The sequence below is a fragment of the Scyliorhinus canicula genome, chromosome 11, assembly GCF_902713615.1.
Source record: "Scyliorhinus canicula chromosome 11, sScyCan1.1, whole genome shotgun sequence".
Taxonomy (NCBI): Eukaryota; Metazoa; Chordata; class Chondrichthyes; order Carcharhiniformes; family Scyliorhinidae; genus Scyliorhinus; species Scyliorhinus canicula.
In genome coordinates, this window is record NC_052156.1 from 20,242,623 (window position 1) to 20,256,462 (window position 13,840).

Below are 13,840 nucleotides of genomic sequence, written 5' to 3' on the forward strand. Positions count from 1 at the left end.
AGTAAATGGCAGAACCGTTAAGAGCATTGATAGGCAGAGGGGTCTGGGTGTACAGGTCACTGAAAGTGGCAAGGGAGATGGAGAAGATAGTCAAAAGGCATATGGCATGCTTGCATTCATCGGCCGGGGCACTGAGTTTAAAAATTGGCACAACATGTTGCAGCTTTATTTATAGAACCTTAGTTATGCCGCACTCGGAATATAGTGTTCAATTCTGGTCGCCACACGACCAGAAGGATGTAACGGCTTTGGAGATGGTACAGAAAAGATTTACGAGGATGTTGCCTGGTATGGAGGGCATTAACTATGAGGAGTGGTTGGAGAAACTTGGTTTGTTCTCACTAGAATGACAGAGGCTGAGGGGCAACCTGATAGAAGTCTACAAGATTATGAGGGCAGCACAGACAGAGTGGATAGTCAGAAGCTTTTTCTCAGGGTGGAAGAGTCAATTACTAGGGGACATAGGTTAAGGTGTGAGGGGCAAGGTTGAAAGGAGATGGACAAGGCATGTATATTACACAGAGGGTAGTGGGAGCCTGGAAGTTGCTACCTGGGTTTTTGTTTGGGGGGGGGGGGGGGGGGGGGGGGGGGGCGTTAGTGGAAGTAGGTACGAAAGTGACTTTTAAGGGGTGTCTTGCCAAATATATGAATAGGATGGGAATAGAGGGATATGGTCCCCGGAAGGGTGGGAGGTTTTAGTTTAGACAGGCAGCACGGTCGATGCAAGCTGGGAGGGCCGAAGGGCTTGTTCCTGTGTTGTAATTTTCTTCATTCTTTGGTCCCAGTCTACAGGACAGCAGGAATATTTTTACCTCGGAGGATGCAAGAAGATTGCATAGGACAAGGCCACAATAGATCTGAAGATCATAATTTTGAATTTGATGTGGAGAGGAAGCCAAGAGCCAACAGAACTTAACAAGAATTTGGTACAGTGAATGGAACATAAAAAGGTCATGATGGTGGACTTTAATGAAATTAAGTGCAGAAGTGATCAAAGCATGGTTGTTTTATGGCATGGTGGGCGGAGGTATTTGAAGAAGCAATGTTGTGGGGGTCTTGATGATATTTAGGATAAAGGATTTAACTTCACCCATGGGTTGGAAACATTTTCATGGTCTGGTTCATATTGAGCAAGCAGTGGGAAGGAAGATGCAATCTGGAACAGAATCAATCATTGAGCCAGCAAAACATGGTAATGGTCAAAGCAAATCACTGCGGATGCTGGAATATGAAACAAATAGTGCACAATCCCAGCAGATCTGGTAGCATCTGTGGAGAGAGAAGGGAGCTAATATTTTTGAGTCTGGATGACTCTGTCAAAGATTCAGGTTGATTCACCATTTGCCTGTTCAAATTCATTATTCAGATATTTTTTGACTATTATGTACGACATTTTCTGTTGGCATGTTATTTTGCGCAGTGGTTTTACTCAAAGAAGTAATGACTTCTGAATACCCAATGTCCAAAAACTCCAAGGATGCTATTAATGATATGATGCTCCTTTAACCCTTTTTATTTAGTAATTCATTCATGGGATGTGGGCATCGCTGGTAAGGCCAGCATTTATTGTCCATCTCTAATGGCCCTTGAGAAGGTGGTGGTAAGCTGCTACCTTGAACTGCTGCAGTCCATGTGGTGCAGGTATATCCAGAGTGCTGCTAATGCTATTGTATATTCAGAATGAGCATGCTTAATCCTTGCAATGTCAACTTGCAACAGGTAAATTTTGTTCCGTTAATGCCAGTTCTAAGAAGTAAAAGCACAGGGTATCCTGGCAACCAAGTTCAGGTCCAAGCAAATCAAACGAGACTTCATATTTTTAAAAACAGTCAATCAGTGACCATACAACCCAAATGTAATTTGAAGTGCAAAAATGGAGCATGGTTTTGGCTTCCTGATAACATAGCTAACAAATCAATTTATTGAGCCATTTCTAAAATATCTGATCATTAATCTGAAGAAACCATTGGACCTCTTGGGCAGCACGGTGGCAGAGTGGTTACCACCGTTGTTTCACAGCACCAGGGACTCGGGTTCGGTCACTTCTGTGCGGAGTTTGCACGTTCTCCCTGCGCGTCTGCGAGGGTTTCCCCCGGGTGCTCCGGTTTCCTCCCACAAGTCCCAAAAGAAGTGCTTGTTCGGTGAATTGGACATTCAGAATTCCCCCTCAGTGTGGCAACTAGGGAATTTTCACAGTAAATTCATTGCAGTATTAATGTAAGCCTACTTGTGACACTAATAATGATTATTATTGAGCAAAACCCCATGTTTCTGTAATTCTCTGACGCAGGGGTTGGAGGAAGAGGAATGGGATGGATAGGAGAACGGTAAGGGCTTCTATTCATTCAGCACCTTCTAATAATTGTCTATCAATTGTGTCTAATTATATACAGGTGGGAAGCATTAATTACGGGGTGATGGAGGTGTAGTGGTAATGTCACTGGATTGTTTTGTTTAAGGCAGTTTCCCTTCAAGGACTGCCTCTTTAATTTGCCCCTCAAGTTTGTTTGATTTATTTTAATTAGTTAATCCCGAGGCCCTAGCTAATGCTCTGGGAACATGGGTCCAAATTTCACTCTGGGAGCTGGTGGAATTTAAATTCACTAATTTTTTAAAAACTGGAATATAAAACTTGTCTCCGAAATGGTGACCATGACAGCTATCACTGACTGTTATAAATGCCCATCGAGTTCACTAATGCCCTTTAGGGAAATAAATCTACTAACCAGACCTGATCTGGCCTGCATAGAACATAGAACATAGAACACTACAGCGCAGTACGGGCCCTTCGGCCCTCGATGTTGCGCTGTGGTATGTGACTCCAGCAATGTGGATGACTCTTCTTAACTGGCCTTTAAAATGGCCTAGCAAGGCGCTCAGCTCATGGGCGATTAGGAATGAAAAGTGCTGGCCTTGTCAGCGATACACACAGCCCAAGGAGGAATGAAGAATTGGGGTTTTACTTGACCATTTACAGTAAAGAGAAACTTACTGAAAATATGAGTGATTGAGTTGGGAGATATATACTTGTAATATTTCACTCTAAATATGACAAAGTAAAGATGACTCCAGTATGTAAGCCTACTTGTGACAATAGATTATTATCCTTCACCAAGTGATTTCTGGCCATTAATACCTCCATGACCTCAATATACCCAAAATGCTTGAAACTCTTAAAATGTGCTCAGTTATAAAGCTGGGTAACACAATAATCAGTTTGCATATAGTATGGTCCACAAACAAAACGGTGATAATGGCCAGCTAATCGGTTTGAAATATTGTCAGAGGGATAAATACTGCATGGATAGAATACTCCCTGCATTTCTTCAAATTGTACCACATTATTGTTAGATCCTATTCAGATTAACAGCTCACCTAAACAACAAATACCCCTCAGCCTGACTACATTGGTAACACTTGCAACTGAGTCAGAAGCTAATAGCCTCAAGTCCTATTTTTTTTAAATTCATTTATGGGATGCAGGCATCGCTGACCAGACCAACATTTATTGTCCATCCCCAATTGCCCTCAAGAAGGTGGCGGTGCACTACCTTCTTGAACCGCTGCAGTCCCTGAGGTGCAGGTGCATCTGCAGTGTTGTTAGGGAAGGAGTTCCAGTATTATGACCCAGCAACAGTGAAGAAACGATTATATATTTCCAAGTCAGGATGGTGAATGGCTTGGTGGGGAACTTCCAGATGGTGGCGTTCTCATGTGTCTGCTGCCCTTGTCCTTCTAGATGTTAATGGTCGTGTTTTGGAAGTTATTGTCTTAGGAAGCTGGATGAGTTTCTGCAGTGCATCTTGAAGATGGTACACATCGCTGCCGCTATCTTGTCAGCGGTGGAGAGACTGATGTTTGTGAAAGGGGTAGCAACCAAATGGGTTGGACGGTGTCAAGCTTTGTCCTAGATAATGTTAAGCATCTTGAGTGTTGTTGGAGCTGCACTCATCCAGATAAGTGAAGAATATTCCAGTACACTCCTGATGTTTGTCTTGTAGGTGGTGGACAGGCTTTGGGGACAGAAGGTGAGTTACTTGCTGCAGGATTCCTAGAATTTGACCTGATCCGACAGGTTTCATAAGGATAGTCTCGTTCAGTTTCTGGTCAATGGTAACCCCCAGAATGTTAATAGTGGCGGGTGCGGGGGATTCAGCAATGGTGATACCATTGAATGTCATTGGGAAATGGTTAGATTTTCTCTTGTTGGAGATGGTCTTTGCCTGGCACTTGTGTGACATGAATGTTACTGCCACTTGTCAGCCCTAGCCTGGATAATCCATATTTTATTGCATTTCGCCATGGACTGCTTCAATATCTGAGGAGTCGCGAATGGTATACATTGTGCAGTCATCAGTGAACATCCCCACTTCTGACCTTATGATAGAAGGAGGTCATGGATGAAGCAGCTGAAGATGGTTGGGCCTACGACTCTACCCTGAGGAACTCCTACAGTGATGTCCTGGAGCAGAGATGATTGACCTCCAACCACTACAGACATCTTCCTTTTTCCAGGTAGGACTCCAACCAAAGGATATTTTCCCCCGATTCCCATTGATTCCAGTTTTGTTAGGGCTCCTTGATGCCATACTTGGTCAAATGCTGCCTTTATGTCAAGTGCAATCACTCTCACCTCTGGCGTTCAGCTCTTTTGTCCATGTTTGAACTAAAGCTATAATGAGGTCAGGAGCTGAGTGACCTTGGCGGAACCCAAACTGAGTGTCCATGAGCAGGTTATTGCTGAGTAAGTTTCTCATGATAGTGCTACTGATGATCCCTTCATCACTTTACTGATGATTGAGTGTAGACTGATCGGATGGTAATTGGCTGGGTTAGATTTGTCCTGTTTCTTCTGTACAGGACCTACCTGTACAATTTTCCACATTGCTGGTAAGTTGTCAGTGTTGTAGCTGTACTGGAACAGCTTGGCTAGGAGCACGGCAAGTTCTGGAGCACAAGTCTTCAGTCCTATTGTCGGCATGTTGTTCAGGACCCACAGCCTTTGCAGTATCCAGTGCCTTCAGTCATTTCTTGCTATCACGTGGAGTGAATCGAATTGGCTGAAGACTGACATCTGTGATGCTGGGAACCTCCAAAGGAAGTAGAGATGGATCATCCACTCGGGACCTCTAGCTGAACATTGTTGCAAATGCTTCAGGATTATCTTTTGCACTGAAGTGGGGATATATTGATGGGGATACATGTGGAGCCTCCTCCTTCAGTGAGTTGTTCAATTGTCCACCACCACTCCTATATGAATGTGGCAGGACTACAAGAGCTTAGATATGATCCGTTGGTTGTCGGATCGCTTAGCTCTGTCTATTGCTTACTGCTTATGTTGTTTGACATGAAAGTAGTCCTGTGTTGTACCTTCACCTGGTTGACAACTCATTTTTAGGTTTGCCTGGTGTCACTTGGTTATCTAGTCTGATACTGAAGTCTGGTTAAATTACTGGAGGTGCCATCCTCTGCAGGAAACAGTTTAGTTCAAGCACATACTAATTAACCAATGGCATTTTTCTACGTGCAGAGACTTGTGTGTTCTTCTCAACTTCCACTACTTGAAATTACTCACTCATTCTCACAGCTATTGGTCAACCTTTATTTAATGACAGTCCTGTGAAGCACGTTGGGATGATTTACAACATTAAGAGTGCTATATAATCTTTTATTATTGTCACAAGTAGGATTACATTTACACTGCTACGATGTTACTGTGAAAATCCCCTAGTCGCCACACTCTGGCGCCTGTTCAGGTGCACGGAGGGAGAATTCAAAACGCCCAGTTCACCTGACAAGCATGTCTTTCTTTCGGGACTTGTGGGAGGAAACCGCAGCACCCGGAGGAAACCTTCGCAGACACGGGGAGAAATAAATACATAGAATCATAGAATTTACAGTGCAGAAGGAGGCCATTCGGTCCATTGAGTCTGCACCGGCCCTTACAAAGATCACCCTACTCAAGCCCACGTATCTACCCTATCCCCGTAACCCAGCAACCCCCACTTAACCTTTTAGGACACTAAGGGCAATTTAGCATGGCCAATCCACCTAACCCGCACATCTTTGGACTGTGGGAGGAAACCGGAGCACCCGGAGGAAACCCACTCAAACACGGGGAGAACGTGCAGACTCCGCACAGGTGTACAAGATGTTATTCATAAAATCATAGATTGGTTACAGCAAAGAAGGCCATTCAGCCCATCTTGCCCATACCAGCCCAAGGACACTTGTGTGCCCTTCCTAATCCCACATTCCTGCACCCGGTCCATAGTCTTGTAGCATAGAACACATAAGGTGCAGATCCAGGTACTTTTGTTTTTAAAAAGAGTTTAGGATCTCTGCCTCCATCACCAAAACAGGCAGCAAATTCCAGACTCCCACCAGCCTCTGTGTAAAAAGGTTCTTCCTCATGTCCCCTCCACACCTTCTGCCACTTATCTTGAATCTATGTGCCCTGGTTCTAGAATTCTCCACCAAGGGAAACAATTTTATCCTGTCCACCCTATCTCTCCCCCTCATAATTTTGTACACCTCAATTAAGTCACCCCCTCAGCCTTCTTTGTTCCAAAGAAAATAACTCCAACGTATCCAATCTCTCCTTGTAGCTACACTTTTCTAGCTCTGATAACATTCTTGTAAACTTGTTGTGTGAATCTTATTAAGAGTGTTTCCACAGAATCTTACGACACAACTTAGCGGTTCAGACCATTCTGTGCCAACTGATCCTATTCCCCTGTTCATTTCTCATTGCCTTGCAACTATTTCCTTTTTAAGGATATTGAATTTCCTTTTGAAAGTTACTACCTACATTAAATTTGTTTCCACAACTTTCAGATAGTGCATTGCAGATCATACATCCTGCAAAACTAAATTTGCATCTCTCCTGGCTCTTTTGCCAATTTTCTTTAATCTCTGGTTAACCACTCACCCACCACAGTAAATAAGGGCATACAATTTCCAATCAATGTCCTTCAATATTAAACACCTCTATTAGAAACCTTTTGACCTCACAGTTCGAGGCAGAGCAGCCCCAGCTTCCCAGTATCTCAATAAAACTTAATTTGTTAATTCCTGGTGCCATTCTATTACTATTATATCTCCTATGCATCCTCTCCATAGACTTCCCAAAGCATGGTGCCCAGAATTGGACATAGTACTCCAGCTAAGTTCTAACCGGTGATTTAACCGGCAGATTTAGCATAACCTGCTAATTTTATATACTGTGCCTCTATTTATAAAGCAGAGCATTGTTTTTAGCAATTGTTCAGCACTTCCAAGGTTTTTTCTCTATGAACCCCAGATCTCTGTTCCTGTATCCCCTTTAAAATTGTAACATATCTCCGTGTCTGCATGGGTCTCACCCCCACAACCCAAAGATGTGCAGGTTAGGTGGGTTAGCCATGCTAAATTGCTCCTTAATTGGAAAAAAATAATTGGGTACTCTAAATTGATTTGAAAAAATAAATAAAATTGTAACATATAGTTCATATTCCCTCTCCTCATGCTTCCTCGCAAAATGGCTTTCACATTCACAGACATAACTGCAATGATTTATGGTAGAGAAAATATTTTGGGATATTTCAGACTTGATGCTTGATATGCATTAAACAAACACAGGTTCTTTCTTTTACCTTCGAATTAACATAATGGCTTCAGACATATTTTAATTTTGACTATAATTATTTTACAGTATAAATTTGGTTTGGACTCAGTTTTCAGGTTTTGGGCGAGAGATGCAGGGACTATAATCAGAAGAACTTTTTTTTCTAAACACAGCAAGTGGTTATGACCTAGAACACTCTGCCCTACAAGGGTGGCGGAAGTGGAAATCATCAATAATTTCAAAAGAAAGTTGGACGGGCTACATGGACAGAGCAGGGGAGTAAGACTTACTGGGTTGTTATAAACAGTCAGGAAGGACTTAATGGGCCAAATAGCTTCCTTATATGCCATAATGATTCTTCTATTATTTATTTATTTTTAATTTAGAGTGCTCAATTAATTTTTTCCAATTAAGGAGCAGTTTAGCATGGCTAATCCACCTACCCTGCACATCTTTTGGGTTGTGGGGGTGAAACCCACGCAAACATGGAGAGAACATGTAAATCCACACGGACAGTGACCCAGAGCCGGGATCGAACCTGGGACCTCAGCGTTGTGAGGCAGCAGTGCTATCCACTGCGCCACTGTGCTGCCCATATGATTCTTTGATTATTAACCTACATAAGCGATTGTATCAAAAATAATTCACTCGCTAGAAAGTGTTTCTGGTTGTTCTGAGGTTGAGCAATGCGTTATATAAATGCAGATTTTTTTTTTAAAAACACAGCAGTAAATGGAATCCTGATTCATAAATAATCTTTGTTCAGAGTAAAAAAAAATCTGATTAAATGTCTAGAAATAGCAGTGTGGGTGCAATGTAAATAATATGTAAATGTTTCCAATTAAGTAAGCTGCATTAAAAGTTATTCAAGAAATGTACTTTTTCCTGACAAGTGAGCAATATGACTTAAGATACTTTTCTTCTGATCAGCTGGGTATCTAAACACATAGAAAGTGACAGGCTATCCTTTAAACCAGTTAAGGCTATGACACACAGCATTGTAAGCTTCAGCCGCTGGTCTTCACAGGATCACTCTACCCATTAGGCTAGTGGTTTAGCAAATGGGAAAAATCACAGCTCCCCATGGCAAGCTGACAAAGTTAAATAAGCCAAACAGGCTGGTTAGCCTTCAAACAATTTACCTGAGCACTACATAGCTTGACTGAATTTGGTATCAGATAACAATTTCATACACACATAACTGCCTAGGAATTCTGAACCATTTTTAGATGCATGCCTTATACTCTACATCGAATTGGATAGAAGTGTGTACCACCTACAAGACGCACTGCAGGAATTCACCAAGGCTTCTTATGCAGCACCTTCCAAATCCACGACTACTATCATCTAGAAGGACACGGGCAGCAGATACATGGCAACATCACCACCTGGAAGACCCCCTGCAAGTCACTCACCATCCTGACTTGGAAATATATCGCCGTTCCTTCACTGTAGCTGGGTCAAAATCCTGGAACCCCCACCCAATAGCACAGTAGGTGTACCTTCAGCACATGTACTACAGCGGTTCAAGAAGGCAGCTCACCATCACTTTCTCAAGGATGGGCAACAAATGCTGGCTTAGCCAGTGAAGCCCACATCCCGTAAAAATTAATTTTTAAAAAGGATAACTTAAACACACATATCATTATTACCTGCTGTCCAATTTAACACTAAAACAGTGCAAATTGTCACCCAGTTTTTTTTTCAGTCAAATATTTTATTTTGTTCCTTGGTCAATCTAAATGCATTCCATAAATAAAATTATCCTTTACTACATGCCAACTCTCCAGCTTGTCTACTATTATTAATCAAGTTGGGGGCAACACAATGGCGTAGGTTAGCCCTGATGCCTCGCGGCGCCGAGGTCCCAGGTTCGGTCCTGGCTCTGGGTCACTGTCCGTGTGGAGTTTACACATTCTCCCTGTTTCTGCGTGGGTTTCGCCCCCACTACCCAATAGATGTGCAGGTTAGGTGGATTGGCCGCGCTAAATTGCCCCTTAATGGGAAAAATTTAATTGGGTACTCTAAATTAATAAAATATTTAAAAATCTATAAATATAAAATTAAAAAATGAAAATCAAGTTGGAAGCGTGAATATCAGCCTTCAAAACACTAGTTTCATTTCAGCAACTTAACCACTGCATATGCTGAACACATACAAAAATGTGTGCAAGTGAGTCCATTTTAAGAGAAATTTCAAGTTGTGTAAAGCCACAACTCACTGATGGACAAAACCCCCTATTTCCATCCTAGTATATTTCTATCTTACCAGCATTAATCAGTTAACACCTCACAATCGCTTCTCCAGATTAGCAGGAAATAATCAGCAGCAGGAACTCATTCAACAGATAAAATGTATTAGCCCTGAATTGAATCTTTATCATGACAATATTTCACAAAAGGTGACCCAAGAAGATAGGTTGATGGCAAGAAAGGCTATGCCCTGGATAGCAATAGGATCCACAAATGAAGGTCAGTTACCTAATCTGCCTCACCAGAGAATGTATACCGCAAACATTCCTCTCATCTAAACTAACTCAAATTACTACTCTTATATAAATTAGATGGAGGTGGTTCTATTATCTCAGATGAATGATTTCAAAACTTTTGTTTTTGGCAATCCTATCAATATTGACAACTCCTGAAGGCGCTCTCTCCTATCATAATGTCAACTAACCAAAGGAAACAATGCTATCATTACAGAAAATGCCTTTTTTTTACATTGTATTTGACGTCATAGGTGGCATTTTTGTTGCTGTTTACAGAGTTCTGATGTTGGACAGGAATCTAATATCACACACACACTGCCCAAGGTCCTGGGATCCCAGGCTATGCACTAGCTTAATTTTATGTATTATTTATGCAACTTCAGTTTCTAATAGAGCTATCAAATCGGAACAAGCACCTATTACCAACAGTTATAGGACCCAAGGGCAGGAAGAGGCCATTTGGCCCTTCCATCCAGCTCTGTCATTTGATAAGATCATGGATGATCTGCCTTGGCTGCAATTCCATTTGCTTGTCTGCCCTTGTCTATCAAAAAATTATTTAACTCAACTTTAAATAAATTCACTGACCCAGCCGCCGCCCTGTTTTCAGGGAAAGAGAATTCCATATATTAACAACTCGCTTAGAGAAAAAAATCTGCATCTTAAAAGATAGACCTCTTATTCTTAAAGCTGTTCCCCCCAGTTCTAGTCTCCCCATCAATAATCTCGCCAACAGTCTGGAGTTCTAACTATAGCACAAGATCTAAAAGGAATTATAAGGTTCTTGAGGAGCGAAAGTAGGACAGGCCACAAGCAACAATAGGTAATTAACATCCATTTTAATCGGATTCCAGAAACAGGCCTGCATATGAGTAATATAGTCTGGATCGGGATACTGAAGATGGTTGCGCTGACCAGTTTGCAGGTCTGTAACACTGTGAAATCAAGATAGTAAAAGCCCTGTGATACCATGTTGTTCTAGGTAGCTGCCATATTTGTAACATTTTATGCGAGAAATCACCAACGGAATATTGGCCCCTGAAGCTGCCATGTCGTTAGAATGGCCTCTTAAACTTTCTACTATTCCTTGCTAGCAAGAATCCTACTACCCAATTCACTAACCTTTCCTTACTGATGGGTTGGAAAGCAAGTAATTCCTTAGACTGCACTATGAAAAAAAGCTAAAATGCCCTGATTCTCTTCTCAACAGAAAACACGTGAGATATCGGAATTTCATTAACGTAACCTCTTCGGATAAATTAAACTCATGATATTATTTCCAATACAACAGGTTACCCAAGTGCTGGCTAACCAAGATACGGTAACCATGAAGTTCACTAATTTTATATGTGGATACGAGTACTAACAGCGCAGTTGTCTTTGTGCATGAAAACATAAGGTCAAATCATTTACACATTACCTTGCTCGGAGCAAGGTTCAAATCCCATACAGGAATTCGGAGCAGTTTAGCCTTTTACCAATCTAAATTCTATACGGTACAGACCAAATCCCACAGTAGAGGCGGATTAAAGGTTAAAATAATTGGCACAAAAATTCTGAAAAACTGACATTTTTGGTTGAAGATTCAATTTAAAATCGGAATAAATTGATGAAATTTCACACAATAACAGAGATATGGCTGTAGGCCTAACACCAAGACATTGAATTGTTAATTCTTAAGAGTTGAAACCTTACCATATGCCTGCGAGTTTCTGCCCCTGGAGGAAGAAAGCAAAGTTTGGTTCAGCTGCGCTTTCAAGAGCCAAACAATCAAAACATAAATCACAATTATATCTGATTCCCCATTTGTGAAGAATCCAGGGAAACCAACTAATGCTCAGAAATGTAGGCCGCAAAACCAAGCTTTCTCCATCCAATAAGGCTTTCCTGAGATGCAAATTTTATAAATGATCTGAGCCAAGCGGTTCATAGAGTTTATTTATGTAGCAGGACCCAATCCTCATATATGATCCAAAATAGTTTCCTGTACTGTTCCAAGCTAGAGGGCACTATTGCTTTTTCAGTATGTTCTTAGTTACTGGAAATCTTCCCTTCAGCTACCACCCTCAATGCCTCCAACATAGTTCAAAAAAGCTGTTGTAAAAGGTACCATCAGTGTGGGGCTGTTTATGCAGTACAAGGAAACAAGTACTTTGCCAGAAGTAACAAAAGACTTGCAGACAAAAGACCTCAAGATGTCCCAACGTGCTTTATAGCTGAACTGTAGTCACTGCTGCAAGCACCCCAAACAGCAATGAGATAATGACAAGAGAATGTTTTATTGATACTGATTGAGGGATAAATATTGGACAAAAGAATAGACATAACTTTACTGCTCCTCTTCAAAATATTTACTATTTATCAGAGAGAGCAAATAGGTCCTCAGTTTAACACCTTATCTGAACTCGGCGCCTCCGACAGTGTAGTACTCCCTCAGTTCTGCACCAAAATGGCAGCTTAGATTTTAATGCTGAAGTCTCTGGTGTGGGACTGGAGGCAACATCAATTACCACTCTTCAACTATCTGAATATATTCCAACGTGTCTACTCTCATCATCAATCAATGGCAGTGACCAAAAACATTAATGCTGTAGTTATCTTGAAGCTAACAGTGTTTGCTGTTGGGCCACATTTAGAAACCTAAATCGGAGTAGCTTTCTGACTAAATTTTATAATTGGAACTAGTGTAATCAGCTTCATGGGAAGCTGATGCCATTGCAGCCTGGGAGTTAATACAAAACACAGTTTAATGATCCATTTTCAGAATTCTCCCAAGAGCTTACCAGAACCAAATTATTTTCCTTATGTTGTGCCTATTGGGAAACTACAATTTAGAAGTCTCTGCTGGATCAATGAATTTGGAATATTCTCATTGAAAGAATGTTTTTTTCAGTAGTTTAAGACAAGTGATGGAATTGTACAAGTTCTGTAATTTAATAGGAAACAAAATACAGATAACATTCAATGTGTTTCTTAGCTATGGCAAACTCCTGTTCGGAGAGGATTATTTTGCTTTCACTCATTTCAGCTGTAAAATGCCCCAAGTGTTACTTTTGTCTGGGGCCCTGTGCTTATTACTCCCATGGCTCCACAACAAATCTCACAATGCATAATTAGTATGCTACGAAGTGAAAAAAAACTGGTGCTCTCACTTCAGCACCCAGAATTTTCCAAAGCACCAAGATTCAAAATTGAACCGCCATTAACATTATTCTCTCCTCCACTAGTGAAGTTTGTGCCATGTTACGTTCCTCATAAACAAATAACTGATTCAGGGTATAGATATTAAGACTTTTTTTGTACATTTGTTGCACTACAGCTAGTGATGCCAAACACAGCTATCACTTAACCTGTGACTGGACAATAGTCTTGCCCATTTAACTGTAATGATCCTCATCATCTGCACGTGATAAATATCTCCAAAGGTAACCAAATAATTGCAATACGAGGGTTTTTTTTCAGATTAATACAGGGTGTAATTTGGAATTCATAAAATTTACTACGTAATTGAGCAATATAAAGAACCATTTAAACAAAGTCGGAAAATGTAACAATGCAACTTTGGCCATAAGCAAGTTTCCGCTATACCCGAGAACATCTTATTTCAGGATATCAATAATTTAATGTGCTCATGAAAATTCAATTTCAAAAGTACATGTCGGTCCTGTTTCAGAGATGAATCAGCTATTTGGATGGTCTAATTTAGTAGTAACAGTTCAATAATGTCTGTAGTAGCTCGGTAAAA

At 41.1% G+C, this 13,840-nt stretch overlaps 1 protein-coding gene across 18 annotated transcripts in view; it reads right to left on the reverse strand.

Moving 5' to 3' along the window:
• Window positions 1–13,840, reverse strand: part of setd5 (SET domain containing 5) — a 208,767-nt gene that overhangs the window by 164,754 nt on the left and 30,173 nt on the right. For 12 of the 18 annotated variants that reach the window (XM_038812432.1, XM_038812427.1, XM_038812420.1 and 9 more), the window contains one exon: window positions 11,791–11,813. The exons of the other annotated variants lie outside the window; for them this stretch is intronic. The gene's annotated coding sequence lies outside the window, so the exon portion shown is untranslated. The remainder of the gene's footprint in view (window positions 1–11,790; window positions 11,814–13,840) is intronic. 18 annotated transcript variants of the gene reach the window in all.